The sequence below is a fragment of the Rhinatrema bivittatum genome, chromosome 11 (assembly GCF_901001135.1).
Source record: "Rhinatrema bivittatum chromosome 11, aRhiBiv1.1, whole genome shotgun sequence".
Classification (NCBI taxonomy): domain Eukaryota; kingdom Metazoa; phylum Chordata; class Amphibia; order Gymnophiona; family Rhinatrematidae; genus Rhinatrema; species Rhinatrema bivittatum.
In genome coordinates, this window is record NC_042625.1 from 82,684,407 (window position 1) to 82,706,770 (window position 22,364).

The 22,364-nt window shown below is 44.0% G+C and overlaps 1 protein-coding gene across 6 annotated transcripts in view; it reads right to left on the reverse strand.

The window, feature by feature from the left end:
• HIVEP3 (human immunodeficiency virus type I enhancer binding protein 3) overlaps positions 1–22,364 on the reverse strand; it is a 272,282-nt gene that overhangs the window by 78,017 nt on the left and 171,901 nt on the right. For all 6 annotated transcript variants that reach the window (XM_029619610.1, XM_029619605.1, XM_029619607.1 and 3 more), the window contains one exon: positions 8,319–8,414. The gene's annotated coding sequence lies outside the window, so the exon portion shown is untranslated. The remainder of the gene's footprint in view (positions 1–8,318; positions 8,415–22,364) is intronic.

Consider the following 22,364-nt stretch of genomic DNA (forward strand, 5'->3'; position numbering starts at 1 on the left):
TACTATACCGGGTCAGACCAAGGGTCCATCAAGCCCAGTATCCTATTTCCAACAGTGGCCAATACAAGTCACAAGTATCTGGCATGAACCCAAACATTAGATAAATCACAACCTACTATTGCTTATTAATTACTGTAATAGCAGTTTATGGATTTTTCCTCTATGAACTTATCTAAACCTTTTTAAAATCCAGTTACATTGACTTCTGTAACCACATCCTCTGGCAATGAATTCCAGAGCTTAACTATGCGCTGAGTGAGAAATAATTTTTTGCGACAAATACCTTGGCTTGCCATTAACTGTATTTGGCAACTTGACTATAAGACATTACAAGAAAAACTCCTAAGGGCTCTATATGCAATAAAGGGAGCCCTGGCCAGTTCTAGCCACCCAGCAAAACTATTTTTTTTAATCATTTGACAGCACTGCATCAACAATTTAAAAAAATGGATACAAGATATTATTCAGATGATATTTAACACCTCAGAGATTACCCAAAATATACCTACAGGTGTCAAGTTACCTGTCTGAGACAAATTCAGAATAAAGAGACTAAAAAGCATAAATACATAAGTGCAGACAAAATTTGAACTGGAAATTGCAACAAGCCAGATGATATATGCAGAGCAACATAACCATTCCTCATAAAACATCATACAATAAAATCAAGAAATATAAATCATAAATCAAAATAAAACCATACTAATAAAAAGAATATTTCATAACTTCTGATGAATAAAATATGAAATAATTAAAAAAAGTTATAAATTCACTAAAACTCCAATAAAATATTTCAAATAGCAGAAACATCACACACCACCCAAAAATTAAAACTAATGGGGTAGATACTGAGGCGCCAGCAGGCTAAGTAACTTAGCCGGATAACGCTTATCCAGCTAAGTTACAAGGATATTTGACAGCATGGCTATGTTGCTGAATATCTGCATACAAACAAGACTTAGCCAGATAAGTGTTATGCGGCTAAGTCTGGACATGCTCAGTAGCAGATCTAAACTTAGCCACATAACTTATGCAGCTAAGTCCCAATATCACTACTTAGCCAAATAAATTATCAGCTAAAGAGCGCTGCCTCAATCCACCCACCTATTATCTGGCTAACTAGAGAACCGGATAAGTGGCTTATTCGGCTATCTAGCTGTCGTTGAATTTGAGTGGATATTATGCGGCCGCTAGGTAGCCAGATAAGTCCTATTTATTTGGTTACCTGCTGGTTGAATATCTGCCCCAATAAGAATTTAAAAATCTCCTACTCTCCATATCTGGGATATTTTTATTTTCAGTCACTCAGATTGTTGTGAATTGGAGAAGGTAGGGCCACACAAACTTTATCTTCTCTTTTTCACACACACACACACACTCTCCCCTCTCAAACGTGCCCGTGCTGGACGGTAGCCCCGTAGTATGTTGCATTAATTTCCAACCTCTAAGTAAAACAAGCCTCAAGTCTGTTTACAACCAGTCTAATCCTGGCACCCTTTCGCGGGCTCTCTTTTCACACGAAGTGTTACTGCAGCTTCAGACGTTGATGTTGATCCAACGAGGATACAGGTGGTCTCATGCACATCATCGCCTTTGGTTAATACTTACATTGATCCAATATAAGGTATCATAACATGAAAATAATCCATGTCCCTAATGAAGGCACAGACACCTCAGTGAAATTTAAAATGCACTGTCATGCAAGCCCTGTGTTCTTCTAAGTGCATTATTCAAATCTGGGAGGCGACAATAACTCTTCAGAATTAAAGTCAACGTGTTTGACTCTTTAGCCAGCAAAATCAGACATGGGAAAGCATAATCTTCAACAGAAGAGGAAATTCAAGGACAAGGGGTCATGATGTGAAGTTGCAGGGAGGAAGGTGTAGAAGTATGAGAAAATGCTTTTTTACTGAGATGGTGGATGATGCTTGGAATAATATTACTGGTGCAAAGAAACCCTGATGGAATAAAAAAAAAAAACACACTTGAGACAGCAGGACATTTTTGGTAATGGACTAGTGAGAGTTAACAGGTAGAAGGAATGAAAGAGGTGTACATACTTGGGACAGCTGTGGAGGGGGGTGGAGAGCAAGGTTGAGAGGAAGGGTTGAGGGTATTGGGAGGGGGTTATTTATTTATTTAAAATGCTTATATTCTGCAACTTCCAAATAGAACATTTGTTCAGGGCAGATTACAAAACCACACACATAATAGTAAAATTACAAACAACTGCGCAACAAATTTAAAACAAAAATAAAACATTACATTTCACCGAACCACGTGCCTCTTGAAAAATATAATGTCGATCTAGACAATAGAAATTTGTGCGCTCAGCTACCTAAAGTGGTAGAAATCCAGAGAGGAAATCTCTCAATCTGGGCAGACTGGATGGACCAGTCAGTCCATCATCTACTAAGCTACCTGGCTGGTATCACTCATCTTTACTGGGCCCTATCTGGGAGGCTACCCTGTTCAACTGTCTCCCAACAGTACACAGGATCAGACTAAAAGGCCCTCACAATCTGAAAGTGATGGGGGAGGAAGTCTAACAACTTACTTTTCTGCCAAGGAGGTGGGGCTGGGAGTGGGGAGTCCATTGACTTTTAAGCAGTTGCTCTGGAGCGCCCCCTCCCTGGCACCTGGCATGCAGCCTGTATATGTTAAAACATCATAACCACATGTGCAACACACAGAGAGGCTAACTCGATGCATTTTCTTGCTAAATTGCTGCAAGTGTGACAAGTTTCTATAGTGACCATAAAGGAGTCTTCCAATGCCAGAAATAACACAGTTAAAATGAAAAATATCCTTTCCACCTGCTCTCAAAAACATACTCTCTCACGCACACACACACACGTCCAAGACACACACACTGTCGCACATCAGGAGCCGCCTCCTATCCCTCCCAGCCACGCTGGCATCGCCCCACCTCACCCATGCACGGTCAAGCAAAGCAGCGTCCATGATTTCATGGAGTTCCACCAACCCAGATGCAAGTCACACGATTCCTACAACCAATCTATGAGAAGCCTAGAAAAGAACGCTCACTCCGGGTTGGGCAATCCGAAACACAGGAGCAGGAATGACCGCAGGAAATGCGCCGCTCCCCCCCCCCCCCCACCCCGAGCATTGCTCTACACCCTTAAAATGTTTGAAATGCACACCAAACCAAATCCAAGAAAGCAAATCCAATTTATCAGCAGATGCCTGCAATCGTCTAGCAGCACAGGCAGCGGTGGGACAGATACAGAGAACTGGTGGCAAAGCCAAGGGAAAGTGGTGATCGAGAGGGAAACTCTCAAGGTAATATACTTAGCTAAATGTACTTTAAAAGTTTACCTATAGGCCGTATTTTTGGTGGGGCCTCCAATACATGCAAACTTAATAAAATAAATAGAATACATGGGCCCTTGTTCTCAACCCGGGCTAAAATTATGCGCAAGTTTTCATAGGACTCACGCTTTCAGCTGGGTTACCAAAAAAAATAAAAAAGCAGCATTTCCAGGGATGTGTTAAGGCCGGGGTGGGAAGGAAGCAAACAGCACGCACGCGTGTCATCTTCAAAAGCACGCGTGCTATCTTATCCCCTTTCCAAACTGTTGGGAAACTGAAGGAGAACAGAAGTATTAAACATGGGCACCGAGGACGGGACATCTCATTGCACGGTTAAATCACAAGAGGGAATACTGGGACAATCACAGCCATAAGCTCATCAGGCTTCTCCACAAATTTTGTAGGTTTCTAATTGCATTTTTTTTTTTTTAATTTAAACACCTCAAGCAAGCTAAGCGGGTTACAACATAATACAATGTTTCTTTGCTGAAGTAAGTTTATTCCTTTGGAGTTGACCTAATGCTCCTAGTCAATCTTCGACTCCTGAACCCAGTTACTGCTCTTCTCACACCAGCAGGAGCTAGGGTTGACAACTGGCTCCATTTTGTCCGGTAAGGTTTCATCCCGCTGCACACTCCTAAAGTCCACAAGTCCATGCACATAATGGGGAAAAAAGCAGGACCAAAATCAGCCCTTCCTGCAGACATGGGAGTCTGTTGCATTTTCTAACTTCCGTTCCTCCCTAAAGTCAACAATCCACACGCGGGCTTGTCTGTTTAAATTCCTAAATCATTTTCTCTTCCAGAGATCATAAAAACACAATGCTTTGGAGAACAATTAAGGATAGCCAGCATTTTGGAGAGTGTTATTTCACTAAGGTCGTTGCTTGCCTGATGTGGCAGCAGCGCTCGCAGCTGACGCACAACGGCGACACCTACTGGCCAGGCTCAGGGCGCCCGTGCATGTTTCCCAGCCCACTGTGACCCCGGGCTCAAAAGTCCGTCATCGCAATCCGAACGGGGGGACGCGTGAACATTTCATCGCGCCTAGCTTCTTCGTTTGCTACAGGCAATGCACGCAGCTATGACAGCGTTTTATTAGTTGAATTTCTGTTTTAAAAAAAAAACAAAACATCTTGAAACACGTGAGAATTCCTCCCGTAAGAAACCCAGCAAGAAACCCAGATCAGCTGGTGGCCACGTGCACTAAAAGCAATGGCGAGCCACTTTAAAAATGTCCTATGACATCACAGCGCGCGCTGACCTTCCTGAGGTCAAATTTCAACCGAACTGGCCCATTTCCCAACAGGAATTGGAAAAAAACCAAAGGAAACATGGGAGGGGAGTTGATGGCACAGGAAATGCATGAGCACTCTATCATCTGTGGCACAAATCTGAATGAAATGGATTAAATGGTTCTGAAAGTGAGGGAAGGCAGTCCTGATCACTGGAAGGATTATGTTCTTGGGTTTAGAAGTCAAAGATAAGTGCTTTCCAGTTTTTCTTGCTATTCTTCCCCTAAGGTAGATATTGTAATGGAAGTCATTATTCAGTGACAGGCTCTGTCAGCCTGCAGGATCCGGGGATTCTTTCAGGGGCTTGCTCTTCACACACACACACACACACCCCCCCCCCGGAGATTAGCCGCGAGCAACAACAAAACGCTTTCACCCTGAGCCCAGATGCGAGACAGCCACGGAAATGGAGGCAAACAGGCAACAGCAACCCCAAGGGTCTCCTTCTGGCACCATGGGGGTCGTCGTGTAAACCCCCCCCCCCTCGGCGCGTCACAGCTGAACTTCCAGGTTCGTTTGCATATTTTGATTACCCCGAAAAGCCAACTGCTCACCTAGCCCAGGCGTTGCAGTGATGGTGCAAAAAAAAAGAAAAAAGCCCTGCACACGTGCACCCTAAGCCTGTAGGTCACTGGGAGTCTCTATTGAGCGATGGCAGAGACACGGCCCCCCCTCACCAGGGTTTCAAAATACTTCATATTCCAGCCGCTCAACTAATTATTCTCCAGAAAGCAGCATCAGCAACAACAAAAAATTCAAACCTTTATTCTTCACGCATCGGACAATTAGCACAACTGTGCAAGGAAGACCAGAAGTGGTGCAAACGTGGAATATTAGGCAGATGCAGAGTACATTCTGGACACAGAAAATGACTAATGAGCAAGTGCGACAAAGGGCAAGGTTTCAGAGGTCTCTTATGAAAGAAAAAGAAGAGGCGACTTCAATTTTTAGGAAAGATGGGACGAAAACTTTCACACTCATTTGCCTGGGTAAACAGCAAATATTTCTGACCAGTTTTTTTTTTTGTTTTTTTTTTTTTTAGAGAGAGAACAAATGTGAAGAGCTGATTGGGATTCTGTTCTGTTCATAGGAACCACTGAAATAGCAACTATTTTAGTCATTTGTGGCATTTGGAATTTAAAAAAAAATGGTTATTTATGTGCATCTCGTATGTGCACAGAAAAACTTCTCAAGAATAGTGAATTTCAGCAGGTAGCACACACAAAAAAAAACCACCTCGTCGCGTTCGATAGCTCCTTGCCAGATGTGAAATTTCGAGACAGTCCCATAAATGTTATTTTCACATAGCAACGAAGCATCTGATATCACAGTCAGCATTTGCCGAAAGACGCCTTTCTCAGTCCAGGAATCATGCACTAAATGGCAGAGACGCCGCCACCTCAGTAATACGCACTCTTTCCGTTTTCTAGGTTATTCCAAGAACAGAGAGCTAAGAGGAAGGCCTCTCAGTGCCTCAGCTTAAAGAAAAACCAAAACAAGATCTGTGACCTCTGGAAAGGAATTGGCAGAACCTTGTATGTGTGTGCGCGAGCTAAAGGTCTGTACAGCAAATGGGTTTTTTTCTGCTCTACACACCCCATCCAGTAGTGGTGGTTCCCCCCCCCCCTCCTCGAGGGGAGGGGAGAGGGGAAAAGAGACCGTTAATTGTCTAAGCAAGTTGACTGTATGATCCAGAACTGCTCTGGAGTTTGTCACTTCAGCACTAGAAAAAATACAAGGCAAGTCCCTTAGCTCTAAACGACTCCCACTGAGCTCCTAACCTGCCTGCCAGGAAAGCCTCTCTCTTCCCTACACAACTACTGCTCCTGTCTTTATAGGGGGGTTTTTTTGGCTTGGTGGTTTTCCTCTTACTGCTTTGGGGCTTCCAGCTCAACAGCTTGTGCGGGGGACCCCTCTGGGGCCACGGGTACCATCAGCATTCACTGTACAACCATCTCGGGATTTTCCCTCCATTTTTTAATCCCCCACCCCCCCCAAGCCATCACAGCAAAGTCCTCTGGTTGAGAGGCGCAGAGTGCAGTCCCCAGCTCCCCCTGCTGTCCCAGCACAGGTGCGATGCTGGCACCACCCAGCCAACCAACGGGGGACACAGATAACGTCCAAGCTGCATCGCAGGTCCCAAGCCAGTCCACGGAGTAGACCCATAAAATCAGGAATCGAACCTTTGCTTACAAAAGAAAATTCTTAAAGTGGAAGGCAGGACCGTGAAAAGGAGGGGGGGGGGTTTAGAAACAGCCGGAGGGAGAGCATCGCAGGGAGGCCTCCACAACAACTGGATGACTACTCGCTTTCCAGCATTCGGACAAGCTGGTAGCCACACCACGTTCAGAAAAGTTACCAGAAACTGGATTTTAAATAGCTCTGTCTGGCCTCTCTCACGGGGACTCTCCGTTTGCCTTTTTGTTTTAAAGCCCCAACCCCCCTTATAAAAAAAAAAAAAAAATCAAACACGTGCATTTTAAATAAAGTCTCTCGATTATCAAGTTATTTATAATTTTTACTCACGAGTTCTTCTGCTGCTCTGTCTCACAGGAGGACAGGAAAAAAAAAATAGAAGAAAGAGGGTGTAGGAACAGGGAGAAAGACCTTTCTCCGGAAATCACTGGCTGTTCAGTAACTCAGCAAACCAGCACAATTATTAAGCTAATTCTCTGAGTCACAAGCTACCTGGTCATTAGCGAGCGCCAGCAGGAGCCTGGCATATTTTATGCTTAAGAAATAATTAGGGGGGGAAAAAAAATCTGAATTCCAAATATGGAACTTTGTCAGGGTTCTAATCCCAGGTTTGCTGCTACAGCTCTGTGAAGCACTACATTATTTTGGGGAAGTGAATTAAATCCCTAAAGGTTTAAGAGGCAGCGAACTTCTGTTTCCTTCTGGCTACCAAAAATTAAGAAGTTACATCAATTCCAAGCTCTAGAATAAAGCAAATGATTGAAAACCCAGGTGCAGTAATGTGCGGCACACATTACAGGAAACGCCATCGAGTCGGCATGAGAAAAAGTGAGCAGCCTCGGAGGACTTCAGCATCTTGTTTACGGAGTCAGCTACCCCCCCTGCCCCCCCTTCAAACACTCATTTAAACAAACCACAGGTAGAGGGCGTGCATTAGTCCCAGATCAGAACTGGAGGAAAATCTGATGATAAATAAATTAAAATAATAATAAAAATATATCTAGGAGCATTGACATTTCTCATTGTTTCAAGCCCAGCACTTCCCAGGAAGCCCGCACCCCGATGAAAAACACACCCAACACAGGACAGCTTGAGCTCAGGTCTGAATTCTCAGTCACCGGGACAGATGAAAGCACAGAAGCCATGAAAGAGGACTGCAATATCAAATTAAAAAAAAAAAAAGAATGGCTCCCCAGCACCCCCAATAATTAAAAATTAATCTGTCATTCATTTGATGATGTGGCAAAGAATCAGAAAACCATCTCCTCCTCTCCTCCAAAGTGGTGCTTTTCAGTGTATTCCTACACCAGCTACTTATTACAGGAGTGTGGACTCCTCAGGAATGCACGGCCATGCTGTTACACATTCACAAGGCAGCCGGCTTATAATTCTACACTGCTCTCCACTGGCTCATCAAAAAGACACACGTATATATGGTAAGGAGGTTAAGCAAATACAGACTTCTGCCGTGCAGAATGAGTCCAGGTTACCTTACCTGCACAGACCTCGCTGCTCTCTCTCCTGCGCTGGAGGCTCCTCTCAGTCATGTCTGTCCCATAAGTGGTAAGGAACCCCGAGACGCCTCGCCTGGCTGTAATACAGAAAAGAAGAAGGAGAAAAAAAAACCCATTTATTTTATAACTCCTTATTTGGGCAGTGATGTAACGGGAAGTTGCTGAGTCGGCAACACCCACTTTTTCTTCTCTTTTTTTTTTTTTTTTTCCTTTTTTCCATTCACTAAACACAGTTTCCTGCTTGGGCAGCTGCCCCAGAATACTTTCGACACAGACAAGGGAATCCTTCAGCCCTTGGCTGGCTGTCAAGTATTGCACAACTTTTTAACACTTATGCTACAGAAACTGCTGAGTCCTGTTAGGAAATTTGGGGCCAAGTCTTTTTAAAAGATGTGTGTGTGTGTGTGTGTGTGTGTGTGTCTGCATGTGTGTGTATTTCTTTTTCTTTGAAAAGCACTCGCTCATGACCAAAAAAAATAAAAAAAAATTTACACAAATATAGCAGTATCTCCTAAGCATGGTCAGAGAGAGCCGTCTTCCTCACAATAACTCCACTGTTTGCAAACATGGATGTGCAAACGCCTTTAAAAGAGTTTCATGGAACAGTTCAACAGATCTCCCCCCCATCCCAAAAACTATTTTCAAAGGTTCACGGAATCGGCTTCAAGGAACCTCTTTCGAAGGAGAACGCAAAACCTGCAGGAAATCCGTAAGTTTTGCGAAACGCTGGGTCCAAATGGGATTCTTTAAACTTTCCTCCCCTCCATTCCGGGATGCGAGGGGTAGCTAGATGGATTTTTCCAGCAGATCTCGGGGGGGGGGGCCCAGGGGGAAGGCAATCTGCGTTTTCCATGAATCTTGAACCAAGCTGAAATCGGCCCAGTACAAATCCTGCCATTGTAAGGACAAAGGTGAGAGCCGGAGTTTGCCTGGAGATGTGCCGAATACATTCCATGGCAAAAGCAAACCAGGAGAGTTTTCACTTATCCACCGGCATGAACGTTCTGCAGAAAGACAGCAGCTAATTATTTTTTTTTCCGGTGCAGAACGTAATGGGAGATACTCTAGGTGGAGACAGCAAAACCTGCCACAGAATGCTGCAGCGCAAGCAAGTTTCATCACTTCCCAAAATGGATGGGGGGCGTTTTCACCCTGCTAAAAGGTCTTACAGCGAAAACATCTACAGACCTCTTGCAAAATTATTTGGCACCTGAAAGTTCCATTTTTCGAACATCCTTTCGTGCACTAGAACAGGAAACTGTAATCTAATGGCAGAACGGTGTGTGAACAGATCTCAGGGCTGTATGGAGATTCTGGTGCAGAGCCTCATCATGTAACTCTGGCGGGGGGGGGGGGGGGGGGGGGAGTGCATCCGCTACACTTATGAACTTCTAGGATTCAGAAGCAACAGGACTCATAAGCAGGGAATGCCAGCGTACGTGCACATGCTACAGATAAATCTTCAGTCTGGTGTAGCAAAAATTACAGGAGCCGGGTGGCACCTTACAGACCAACCAATTTATTAAAGCAGGAGCTTCCCAGGACAGAGTGGTCTACAAGGTGCTACAGATAAGTAATCCCCTCTGGGGGTCTGACATGTGTGTGTGTGTGTGTGTGTGTGTGTGTGTGTGTGTGTGTGTGTGTGTGTGAGAGAGTTGGAGGGGGGAGGGCCAAATCTGCACACATTTAACATGCAGGTACTCTTGCTTCACTCTGCTAGAGAAAATCAATATCTTCAACATGTAAAAAAAAAACCAAACCCCTGATATCAGCTCTGAAAATGCCTGCAAACTGCATGCCTACTGCTTCTTCTGTGCCACTGCTGAACAGTTTAAAAATAAACCTCCCGGTAAAGAAACAGAAGGTGTCCCCCCTCAGCTAACAAAGGAGGATTTCAGCGAATTATCTAAAACTATTACTACTGTAGATCAAACACAGATACCACTTAGGATACCAGACAGTGATTTTGGAAACAATCTCTTGTTTTAAAACTCTGTTCTTTTTATATTTTGTTTCGTATAAGCATGGAAACTTGTGTGCTCTCCTACCCAAAACGGTAGATTGCCAAAAAGGGGAGATGACAAAGCCGATTTGCACAAACCAGTGGAACAACTGCATCAAGCTCCTAAGAGGCAGCGGTGCCAAGGTTGACCAGCAGGCAGTGGTGGCGGCAGGGCCTTGGTAGGTTCTCAGATTATAACTGGGGAGGCAGTCAAACAGGAAACCCTGGCTACCCTTCCCAAGCTAAGGCCACACAGGATGAGAAGTGACCTCCTGCAGGCGATCAAGCTTGACAGCCTGGAGATATACTTAGCACAGTGGGCGGTAGTAAGAAAAAGGAAGGCTGAAGGCCAGAGCTAGAGCAGTGTAGGCGGTCAAGCTTGTGCAGCTGGCAGACAGAAGATATCTTCAGCTTGAGCAGCGCAGGCAGGCATAACCGGGCACATTAGGTGGGCCAGCTGGTGCTTACCTGCTGACATCTATCATTAGCTAGTGGGAACAAGCTTGCTTTGTTTCTAGTTTTTTGCATCGTAAAGTGCCCTGGGTGAAAGCACCAAATAAAAAAAAAAAATCCAAACTAACCTGGCCTAGGCTTCTGGCATTACTGCAGACAGTAAACCCTCGCTTTGATGTACATGGATGTACATGGTCCTGGCAGTGAAGTCAGAAGCCCAGGACCCACTACGACAAGCCCTGCTGGCCTCAACTACAAATACCACATCAAAAAAAACATAGACTCATTTTTAAGACTGACAATGTCCAATAACATAATCTCCCAATTGTAAGTGATCAGTGTGCATTTGCTAGCAGTGATGCACTTAACAGGCAGCAAGAAAAGAAGTCCCTTTAAAATATCTAAAAACATAGAAACAATGATGGCAGAAAAAGACCATTACGGCCTATCTAGTCTGCCCATCCACTCCAACTATTCAGTTTTACAAGCCCATGCTTTCTTGAATTCAGATACTGTTCTTGTCTTCACCACCTCCCAGTGAGGTTCCAAGCATCCACTATATTCTCTCAAGAAATATTTCTTTAGATTACCCCTGAGTCTACCCCCTTTCACCCTCATCCCTTGACCCCTTGTTCTTGAGCAATGGTATTTCAGCCCTGAAGGCCGCAAACAGGTAAGGTTTTCAGGATATCCCTAATGAATATGCATGAAATATATTTGCATGCACGCCACCTCCGTTATATGCAAATCTATTCATGAATATTCATTAGGGGTAACCTTGAGAGCTGGGAATGGATACCACTATTCTAGAGCTTCCTTTCCTTTGAAAGAGGTCTGCCTCCTGTGTATGGAAACTTTGAGTAATTTGAATGTCCTTATTTAGGAATATATATAATCATCTCTCAAAGCGATGTACATCATAAAGAACATTAGATATTGAATCAATAGAACAACCAAACGAAAAAACAGTAGGAACAAGGACAATAAACAGATTACCTAATGTAGTCATGAAGTAGAGACCAATGTCAGTTGGCACTAGGAAGATTGGTGGCCACCTGAATTCTGAAGCCTATATTCATATTCAATAGGTGAGAATCCGCAAACCCAGGGCAGGTCATCAGGTCGAGGGTATATGATAGTTAAGGCCGTACATAACAGTGAATGGACTCACTGGTGCAGCCTTCGAAGAGACTCCGTTTCCTAGGTGTTGGAGAATGGTTATGTTTGATCAGATGGAAGGAAGGTCTGGTTAAACAGCCATGCTTTCACTTTTTTATGGAAGGAGAGCTAGCATGATTCAATGTGAATAGACCGAGGAACTTCACTCCAGAGTTTGGGAGCGTAATGGCTAAAAGCTTTTTGCCTTGTGCTGGACAGTTTTGCAGTGGTCAAGAGAAGAGAGGCAAAAAGGGACATTTTTGAGGAACGGAGTGCTCTAGAAGAGATGTAGGGCGTCAGGAGCTGCGAGGGGTACTCACACATCCTATCTCCACTATCTCGCCTTTCCTCTAGGGTATACATGTTTAGATCTTTAAGTCTATCCCCATATGCTTTAGAACAATGATCACTGATCGCTTTAGTTGCCACCCTCCGGACTGACTCCAACAGATTTATATCCTTTTGAAGAAGCAGTTTCCAGAACTGTATAGATATGGCTAATCAACTGATATCTGGCAGGCAGGAATTTAAAAAACCCAACATCCTTAATGCAATAAAAATCATTAAAAACTAGCATGACAGATTTGTGCTGTAAAATTTGTGGGTTTGTGGGGCAGTTAACATTGGCAATGTGTTTTCAGCACATTGCATCTAGAGAGGCTCATGTATACCACTATTGAATAATTCTTATGTTGATCTAGGGGGCGGAAGTATCATAACGGCAAAAAATCCAATTTCCCCAGGGCTGAAACAGCCTCTAGTGCTCGCCTTCACTGGATTGCAATGTATAAGTCTGCAGTACCATTGGACCAATTTCTCCTCTTAACATTCAACAACACTATTGACTTGAAAGAGCCCCGCTAAATCTTCTCTTATCCAAGTCCCATGCCAGTGAACTTGTGTTAAAGAAACAAACCAGGAGTGGACTACCAACTCACCAAGTCAGGAAACATGAGGTGGCAGCACTGCCCTTCCTATCTGCAGCCTTTAGCAAGTCGCTTGACCTCTTGGCACTCGATCCGAGACTGTAAGCCATGATGGTAAAGGAACCTGCAACCATGCAGATTCACTTTCTGCAGGCCGACAGAGCTCTCTGAATGACTACCACTCTGAATAATTAAGGGCAACTCCATTTTTAGCCCAGGAAACATAAGATTTGAGTACGTGGCTCAAAACTGCTCCCCGCTTCCTGCAACTGTTCTGCTGCTGCCTCTTCTCTGCCTCAACCAACCAGGTAACAAGAGATGATGCCCGCTGCAGGTCGGAGAAGAAGAGCTGGAAGATTTTCTGCTTTTCATCCCAAGCACAGTACACAAATTTAAGGGACACCACACTATGCTCAAGAAAGTCATTTCCAAAGGGACTTCTGCGGATAAAACTGTTTTATGCACGGAAATGGCCTGCTCGGGCAGAGCAGATGCACATACCTTTTGCATTTTCAAAAGCATGCATGTAAAGTTTCCTGAAAGAAATTGTGCGCCCAATTTAGCAGGCCTAATCGTGTGCAGGCAGTTTCGCACATACTGTCTCTGAAAACTGGTGTAATTTATGCATGTATCTGCTTCTGATTTTTCAGGCTGCTGCATAATTACCCTCTAAGTGGTTAAAATGTCACTTTTAATCAGCTCAAGGCTGTTCAGAAAATCTTTTATTTCTAGAAAGGCTTAAGGTGCCTCGCTCGTGAGTTCAGTAACAGGAGCTGCCACTGCTCTCTCTTTTCTGCTCTTCCCACCCTGTGTGTCATACAAGACCCTTGTAACCCACCCTTGCACAACACTGGGGTAGAACAGGGATGACAATCTTGCATCCCCCATAGCAGTGTGGATTTGATTCATCTCTTTTACTCAGGATATTCAGATAAGAGGGAATGAATCACGCGACACAAGGCATCCCATGAGGCTTCAAAAGATATCATAATTTCAGTACTCAGGCCCACCAGGACCACTGGAGTTAGGCCGGCTTTCCTCATTTACCTACCAAGAGCCTGCCAAATAAAAGGTGCACGCAACAGAACTTCCATTTCACTCTCCCGACAAGGAGCGTGATAACACTAAGAAGAGCTGTACAACAGCTTTATAGTATTCAGGTCTCTGCTTCCAAGAGCTCACAACCTAAGTGGGTACCACCTGAAGCAACAGGTGATAAATTGATTAGTTCAAGGTCACAAGGCCTGTCCCTGGGAGGAGGAGGAGGAGGATTTCAACCCTGGTTTCCTAGCTTCCCAGCCCGTTCTTCTAGTCACTAGGCCGCCACTCCTGCGAAAATTAAGGGGACACCTGGATTTAATCTGGGGATCACTTGATTTGAGTTTGAAAGACATTACAGGTAAACCTTACAATGGCGGGGGGGAGCAAAAAATGCATTTTGTCCTTGTTGAATAGTTCCCCCCTGAAATGCATTTGAAACTTGACTGGAAGCCACGTCAAACTCATTTGAGGGGTTAGGGGGTGGCGGGGGAAGTTGTATGAGGATCGCATGGAGGCCCGCTAAGTTACTCATTGGCAGCGATGTGCAGAGCCACTCAGGACATCAGAATTTTAATCCCGAGTCCAGCTTCTGCCTTCTCAGGCCCAGCCGGGTCTGGGGATGTGACACGCGCGGCTGCTGTTCAACAGACGCACCCGCTGGCCAGACTCGGGGTGCACACAAGGACTACTCTTACTGACGTGCCTGGACTAATTAGAAAATGTCTTAAAAATGGGTGAAGACCCTAGGAAGATGCGAATGAAAGGGTCATGGGTGCCGCTGTCCCAACTGAGCTGGAATCCCAAAGGGGGGGGGGGAAGCAAGTTGTCTCTGCGCCCCTTCACCCCATTATCCCCCCCCCCCAAAAAACATTATTTTAAATGCCAGTGGGACAGGAATTTAAAGCTAGGACCAGCTTACTTGTTCTAAAACTGGAGCCATCTAGCAAGGCTACAGACCTTCTATTTACCTTTAGTACACAGAGCAATGTTTTTAGTTTGCCATTTCAAGGAACCCCAGGAAATACCGTTTTCTTTAAGACGATCAAGTGGCCAGGAGGAAGCAGCACTGGTGCTCAGCTCTTCTGTCAGTCCACAGGATTTACTGTTAATAGGCCCCTTGGGACGTGGAGAGGAGCTGCCAGAACTCCTATGCTCTCTTTATAAATGAATGCCTTCAAACATCAGACTACAATTAATAATGCAAAAAAAAAAAAAAGAGAGAGGCGGCAGTGGGCCCAGTCCCGTCACTGAAATCTCCAGGTAGGTTGCATGTAAAGCGACAGCGCCTCCAACTTGTAGCCAGCTTAGTGTAGGTGAAAAGCGGTTACGGTCTTTTTTTTTTCCAGCCATCACATTTTTCTGTTTCTAATATGTAAATGTGAAAGGGGCACTCATGTTCAAACCAGACTCTGAAGCAACAACTCCTGGAGCCAGAAGTATTGTACTTACTCGTCCGAATAAGACTTAATGGTGAAAAATTAATTAAAAAACCCCACAAATTCTGAAAATATTTTTGTACTTAAAATCTTAACTCACAAAGGTAGTTAAATAAGAAGTAATGCAGAACACAAAATAAATTCTACTTTCCATGTCGAATCCTATTTTCAGTACACACTGTTCACTGAAGTGACCACAAGGACTGTGTCAGGGCCGGATTTAAGATTTTGGTGCCCATAGGCAGAAGGCCAGAGTGGTTCACCTTTTAAAGGTGTGCCAGCACATGACCCTAGAGCAATGAGAAATAGGCTACCCGTTGGCCTGGATATTTGGCACCCTAAGCAGGTGCCTGTTCCTAAATTCAGACCTGCCTGAACAGTCCCATGTTTTGGATGGTCTGCATCAAGAGGAAAACTCTCAGAACGTGCAAACCTACGCTGGTCGCAGAGAGGGTTTTCGGAAGCAGGAGACAAGGCTGGTGAGCACCTTACATGCCACCCGCCTCCATGATGTACAATGGCGCTGCTGCATACCACATCACCCAAGGAGCCCCCCTCCTCTCAACATCATCCAAGAGGATCCCTTCTCCCTGAATTTCTCCATCACTATTTTGCTCTTCTCTCACACTATTTCACTATTTCTTAAAATGGAAAGCCAAAAGGGGTTAAAGCATTATAAATAGTTGGCAAAGCTGTCACCTGTGCCGCCATCATGTCTGCCCTGCATGGCCGCCACCGCCCATGCTGCACCGTGCCCAAACTGCATGACCTCTGCTTGTGCTGCACTGCTCCTGGCTTGCACCACCACCACGTGCAAGCTCCTGGCTTGCACCACCACCATTCTTGTTCCTTATTGTGTTTTGCTAGCTACACCTGCTCGTAGCTGTCGGGGGAAGACAGCTGACAAGCCTTAAGCCATACCATACCCCCCCCTCTGCGCTCTAGGTGCCTTCACTTTATTATTATTTTTACACGTAAACTCAAAGCCTTGGGAGTTTTAGAATATGTCTACCTTTTATAACCAGATTCTAAATGCATCGGCGCCAATAAGTGACCTGGTGCCTGCCACTTGGCCCTGGCACGGAATGTTCCTTTTCTGTCGAGTGTGGTACGGCATAGCCGACACGTTCGGTGGCCGCCTGCTCCAAACCTTGTGCCACTTTATTTTGTTTATAAACCCCATTAGTGACCATTTAACCTGATTTTTCACTTAAAAGCAGCTGAAAGTTATTTATACTGGTTTTCAATGAAGTTACAGCCAAGGGATAAATAAGAAAATGTTAATACTTTTTAAAAATGCCCAGTAAATGCAAAACTGCAGAGAAGCCTGAAGCCTTCAGCATTTATATCATTGCACTGTTTACTGTAATTTACCAGCGGCCCTCTGACCTTTAAAATATTCCTTTAACCCTAAAAATAAACAAAAGCATGGTCCATGCAATCTAAAATTAATGTCGTACATCTATTTCTGGACAAAGCCAGGCTTGTTTGCTATTGCCCCGATGAAGGGAGTATATCATTTCTGAAAACTAGCTTTTCACAACATTTCCAGCTCAGCCCAGATAAAGGTATCAGCTGCAGAATTTGGTTTTTGTTGGCTAATGTTTCTGTCTGCACAGCAAAATAACATGTGAGCTCATTATCCACTAGGCACCAGGACACAGTTCATGCATTCAAATGCAGAGTTTTTAGTAGAAAATGACATACTTTATATTCTCCCATGCTATACAGCCAGTTGCCATGCCCCAAAAATATGGAACGAGTTACCAGTATCCTTTTGTCTCAGAACAAAGCCAAGGCACAATTATTCACCCAGGCCTTCACACAGCCCCCATGACAAAAGACTTCCTTCTTGCAATGTCTACCGGACCTCTTATCATGAGACACCTTTCTTCCCCCAAGGGCTCTTAATCCCATGACTTATTTCTCTGCCCTTCTCCCCCTTCTTTACAGACGCCTGCATTGATCCCTTCCACCCAATCTCTCTGAGACACTTCCTAGGACATGGCCTGCTAGAAGCCAAACAAACAATCATGAACACCCTGCCTCATTTCTACTTTTCAGGTCTTTAAACCTCTGATAACCGAGATTCAACTGCAACTGTAATTAACTTTGAGGCTCATTTATTATTTTGCGTTAGGACCTTAACGTTAGCTGCTTGATTGCAGCTAGGTAGAGAGTACATTGTACAAATCAACTTTCATCACTCCAAATGACAGAAAATCTTCACTGATGTCAACTGTGCTGGTCATACCTCTGACTGTGCAAGTCAAACTGCCCCCCCAATCTAACCCTACCCTCCAAACCTCACCTAGAGTTACTAGTGCCACCTCTTACAGTGGTATAAATAGTAAACATATGTGAGTCTCTTTAGTCTCTCTCTCTGCGCGGTTGCAAGGAAGTTATCCTAATCATGCCCCTCCCCTTTTTTTTTTTTATCATGGAAGCTATTTCCGCTATATTTACAGCATTTTGATGAATCCAAGAGTAAATTTGTAATCCACCTTGGGACCGTGTCTTGGTAAAGGCGGAATACCAAATATCTGAACATAAATTACACACACATACACACACAAAAAAATGCAAACATACACATACAGCACTGCGCTATTTGTACAACACTGGGTAAATTGATAGCACTATAGAATTATGCACACACAAAAAATGCACACATTCATACACAGCACTGAGTTATTTGTATAACGCTGAGTACAACTGGTAGCGCTACAGAAGTATATACACATACTTTATATATTTTTGTTTTAACTAAAAAAACACCACAACAAAACAGCACCAAAAAACAAGGACCATGAGCGCATGCTCATTACATTTCCTGGGGAATGGGGAAACCCTCAGCAGATGCTTGTCTCTCTTTGGAGTTAGGTTTCAAAGGATTTAGGGATATAAGAGCCTAAACTGGCTGCTTTGAGAACTGACCTAGGGAGCAGCACCTACATTTAAGATTCTAATTTCACTGGGCACCTAAATTTAAGTCCCTAAAAAGTGAGGTAGGATGGAGGAAAAAAAAAAAAGTTAGGTGCTTCGCGCTGATTTTCAGCAGGATTTCTGTAACAAAATAGCATTTACATTTTTTTTGGGGGGGGGGGAGTGTTTGCACCCACATAATTCAGTTTCTTATAACCAGGTTGCTCATAAATGGTTCTGTAATATGAAGGGGCTCGGAGCCTTTGGAAGCCCCATTACAGCCAACGAAAAAAGAGCCATCCTTTAGGTTTCCAGATCTTCCATATCATTGCTAAAAGCAGTCTGGCTAATCAATGGCTACCTGTCTTTGTGAAATAATACCGCACTGTGTTTGTGGTGCCCCTGTTTACAAAACGAGAAGCAGCTAAATTTAGAAACTAACATCTAAGCCAGACCCTGAAGCCCAAATATATCCAAGCCCTGCTCTATTCTGAGTATTTTTCAGTCGATATGCAAACTGAAATCCCGGGCGTGTGCACGGTTCAAAACACACAAAGAACGTGACTGCGAGCTTTCTAGATACACGAGGTCTCTATGTACGAACGCACAAAATGGGAAAAACCCTTTAGTACGTCAGGCCCATAATGACCTACTCCTGAATTGCTTCTCCCTTCCAGGGCGTGAAGTCCATCTCTGCTCTTCTGGTGTATTTTACAGATTTCTTAGGAAGTTCTCAGCTATTGAGGACACATTCTGCTGAGGCATCTCCTGCTATAGTGGGGCGCTTTAGGCTACTTTAAGGGCACCTTTGATGTTTAGCCAAGTTTTCAGAGGTAAACTGGCCTTATAAGATCACTGTGTCTGTCTGTGTTCACCGCCTAGTAACTTTTGAATTATTAATTCAATTCCATTCAAATTTCCGCCACAGATAGAGAACCCAGAGACCCCCAAGCTCACGCTTTTCATGTGCTGCCGATGCCAACACTTAAAATCCTGGGAGACAAGCCAGTTCAGTTCCGTTAAAATCTCAGGGAGGCCAACACACACTGTGATGTCACTGAGCATTTTTAAAGCTGCCCTGCCATTGGTTTGTGCCTGCAGTCACCAGCTGACTCTACTGCTTACTGAATTTCTTACAGATGAAAAATATGTATCTCGAATGTTGAATGATATATTTATTACACAGAAATATGCATAACAAAACACCGACTTGACCAAATCCAAATTTCTATACCAGGAATTCGGCTTAAATTACAGCAAAAAAAAAAAAAAAGCAAAACTCCGTATGACCCTCCTTTCTTTTGCGATATTACCCAGCTGAAAACAAGCATGTTAAGGGAATAAACCCTTGTACCGTGACGTACTACACCATCAATTTAAAACCACAAAGAAAAAAAAAAAGCAAAATCCAGGCTGCTCAGGTGCCTGTACCAGGTTAAACATCCTTCAAACATTTGCAACAGACCCAAAAAAAAAACAAAACCCACCCCTGTAGGATATCACTTTTTAAAATTTGCATTCCATTTAGAATAGCACAGTCTCAAAAATTAATGTGCATTTGGGGATGCTAGGAGGAAAAGCAAGAAAAGTCTTCTCAAGTCGGTTACCCAGTTTTAAGAAACTGGCCAGAGAATTCAATTTCTGGCAAGTGCAACAACAAAAAACATTATAGAGAAAAAATCATGAGCAAAGCTTTAATACAGCTTTTGCCTAGTGTTAAATATGACAATTGATGTTGTCCTTTAAAGAAAGTAATGCACAGGGCTAAAAGGAATTTAAAAAAAAAAAGGGAGCTGGAAGAAAAGCACTAGAAAGGTGGGAATTTCTAATTACTGCCTTCCACGGCTGAACTTCTCCCAGCTGAAATTCCAGGAGAATGAGAGCAAGAAAAGCTCACTGTGGGAGGTTAATAATATTTTATTTGCTTCAGCGAGAACTTAAAAAAAAAAAAAAAGTGGAATGCTGCAATTGAAAATTGTTCCCCGACGACCTACCCCTGGGCAAGCCTGAGCTATTTTAGTTTTCTGATTTTAATGTCCCGTATTCTGAGACTCTTAATTCTCTTTTCTTTAGAGAGGCGGTCTCAAGGTCCAAAAATACGAGTCCCTTACACTCCCGCCAGGTGAAGCAACCTCTCCACTCTGAGACCTAAACTGTATTGCGCACCGGACTATTGAACTGTGGTGTCTGCAAGCTGCCGGGGGAGCGGTCATCTAGTGCTGCAAGCACACAGCAAGGATGCCAAACGCCGTCTTCCCCCCCTGGAAGAACAGGAAAGGGAAGGCTGTTCAGCCTCATTGTGCTTCCCCTCCCCTCCATTTCAGGGTCTTACACAAGAAAACTAAATAACCAGAAGAGACGCCATGTCCGGGAATGGGGGGGATGGGGACGAGCTAAAATGAAACAGCAAAATGCCAACAAGTCAGGTCCGCCAGTGCCAATTCTGAAGGATGGTGCTAGTGGGGTAGGAGCAAACCTGAAATGGAAAAAAAAAACAAAACCTTTCCAAAGCACAGCCCTATCTGAGAAAGCTTCTGCCAATCAGAGTTATGCCAGAGAATATCAATGCTTCCTCTCTCAACAAAGGAGGAAAGGGTAGGAGTGTAAAGAGCGAGCAGGCATAAAAGTAAATGCTGAAGCCGAGTGATAGGAGAGGCCGGAAGGATACCTGCCAAAGCTGAGGGAATAGTTCTGTTCTCTTAGGCGTAGGCCCAGAACGTCCCAGGGTTAAATCAGTATTTCTTGGGTGCATGTAAACCGCCACTGGGTGAGAACTACACAATCCGATGGCACCTGCCCAAACCTCCCTAGTCTGGCATGAGATTTCAGTTACGGTGTGCAAAGCGTCACAAAACAAGTCTGGGGGGTGTTTTTTTTTTTAGGGTAACCATGAAATGTCCATTAATTCCTTTCTTGCACCAAATGCATACAAATGCAGTTCAAGGATATTCATTCTGGTCATCCTGCAAACAAGAGACGCGCCAGGAAGCTCTGAAACCTCCGTGAGGTGCAAGCCCTCAAGAGATGCACTTTAGGGATCAAGGCAGGATTGAAGCACCAAGCAGTTTCGAGGAACCAAAACCACTCTGGAGTCCGAAACTTAAAACACAAGGAACAGGAAAGTGCTCGAGGCTCTAAGTACCATCACCAAACACACACACACACCGCGACCGTTTGTCATCTTTAAATGTTTCCTAACATTCTTGGTTCCTAGGATACAAAAGGTCGACATTACTAAATCACTTTGTCATAGCCCAGTGATGGCGAACTCCAGTCCTCGAGTGCCACAAACAGGCCAGGTTTTCAGGATACAGTGCATGCAAATCCCTCTCATGCATATTCATTGTGGATATCTTGAAAACCTGGCCGGTTCGTGGCCCTCGAGGACTGGAGTTCGCCATCACTGCTACAGCCGGTGGTATCACCACCAGGAAGGAGGGAGGGCATGAACCAAAATAATAGGCACAGACGCTTGACAAACTCTGCTCTCAACCTTGAAGTGATGTCTTACAAAATTAAAACAAAACACCAATGAAAAAGACAAGGCAATGAGTCTTCAGAGGCGGCAGAAATATACTCTTTAAAAAATAAAATAAAAAGACGCCCCCATCACACAGAAAGAAAAACAAATCTTGACGGTTGCTGTTGAGCTGACAGCAGCCCAGCATAAACACAGTCTGGAAAGGAATGGAGCAATGCTCTTTAAATGTGCCACCTGCACCTGCTGCTCACAGCGACAAGGACCTGGAAAATATTAAAAATAAAACCACTTCCTGGCTCTCTGGAGAACAGTAACTCAGCTTGTTCCTGAAGAAAGCCAAAATTGTAGCTGCTTGGAGATCAAGAAGGGTCCTCCAAGGGTTTTGATTTGTTTTAAATACTTTTTTTTTTTTTCTTCTACCAGTACTGATGATTGTATGAATAAAGCGTTCATCCGACACAGACACTGTGTGATGGAGCCCAGAAGGTTCTCAAAGAAATACTAAACATGTTCTTACAGGTTAATTTTATTGGGATTTAATACTGTTTTTACACTTTTAAAGTTTCTCTATTTTTGAAATATTTATTCCTAGTTTTGATGAAATG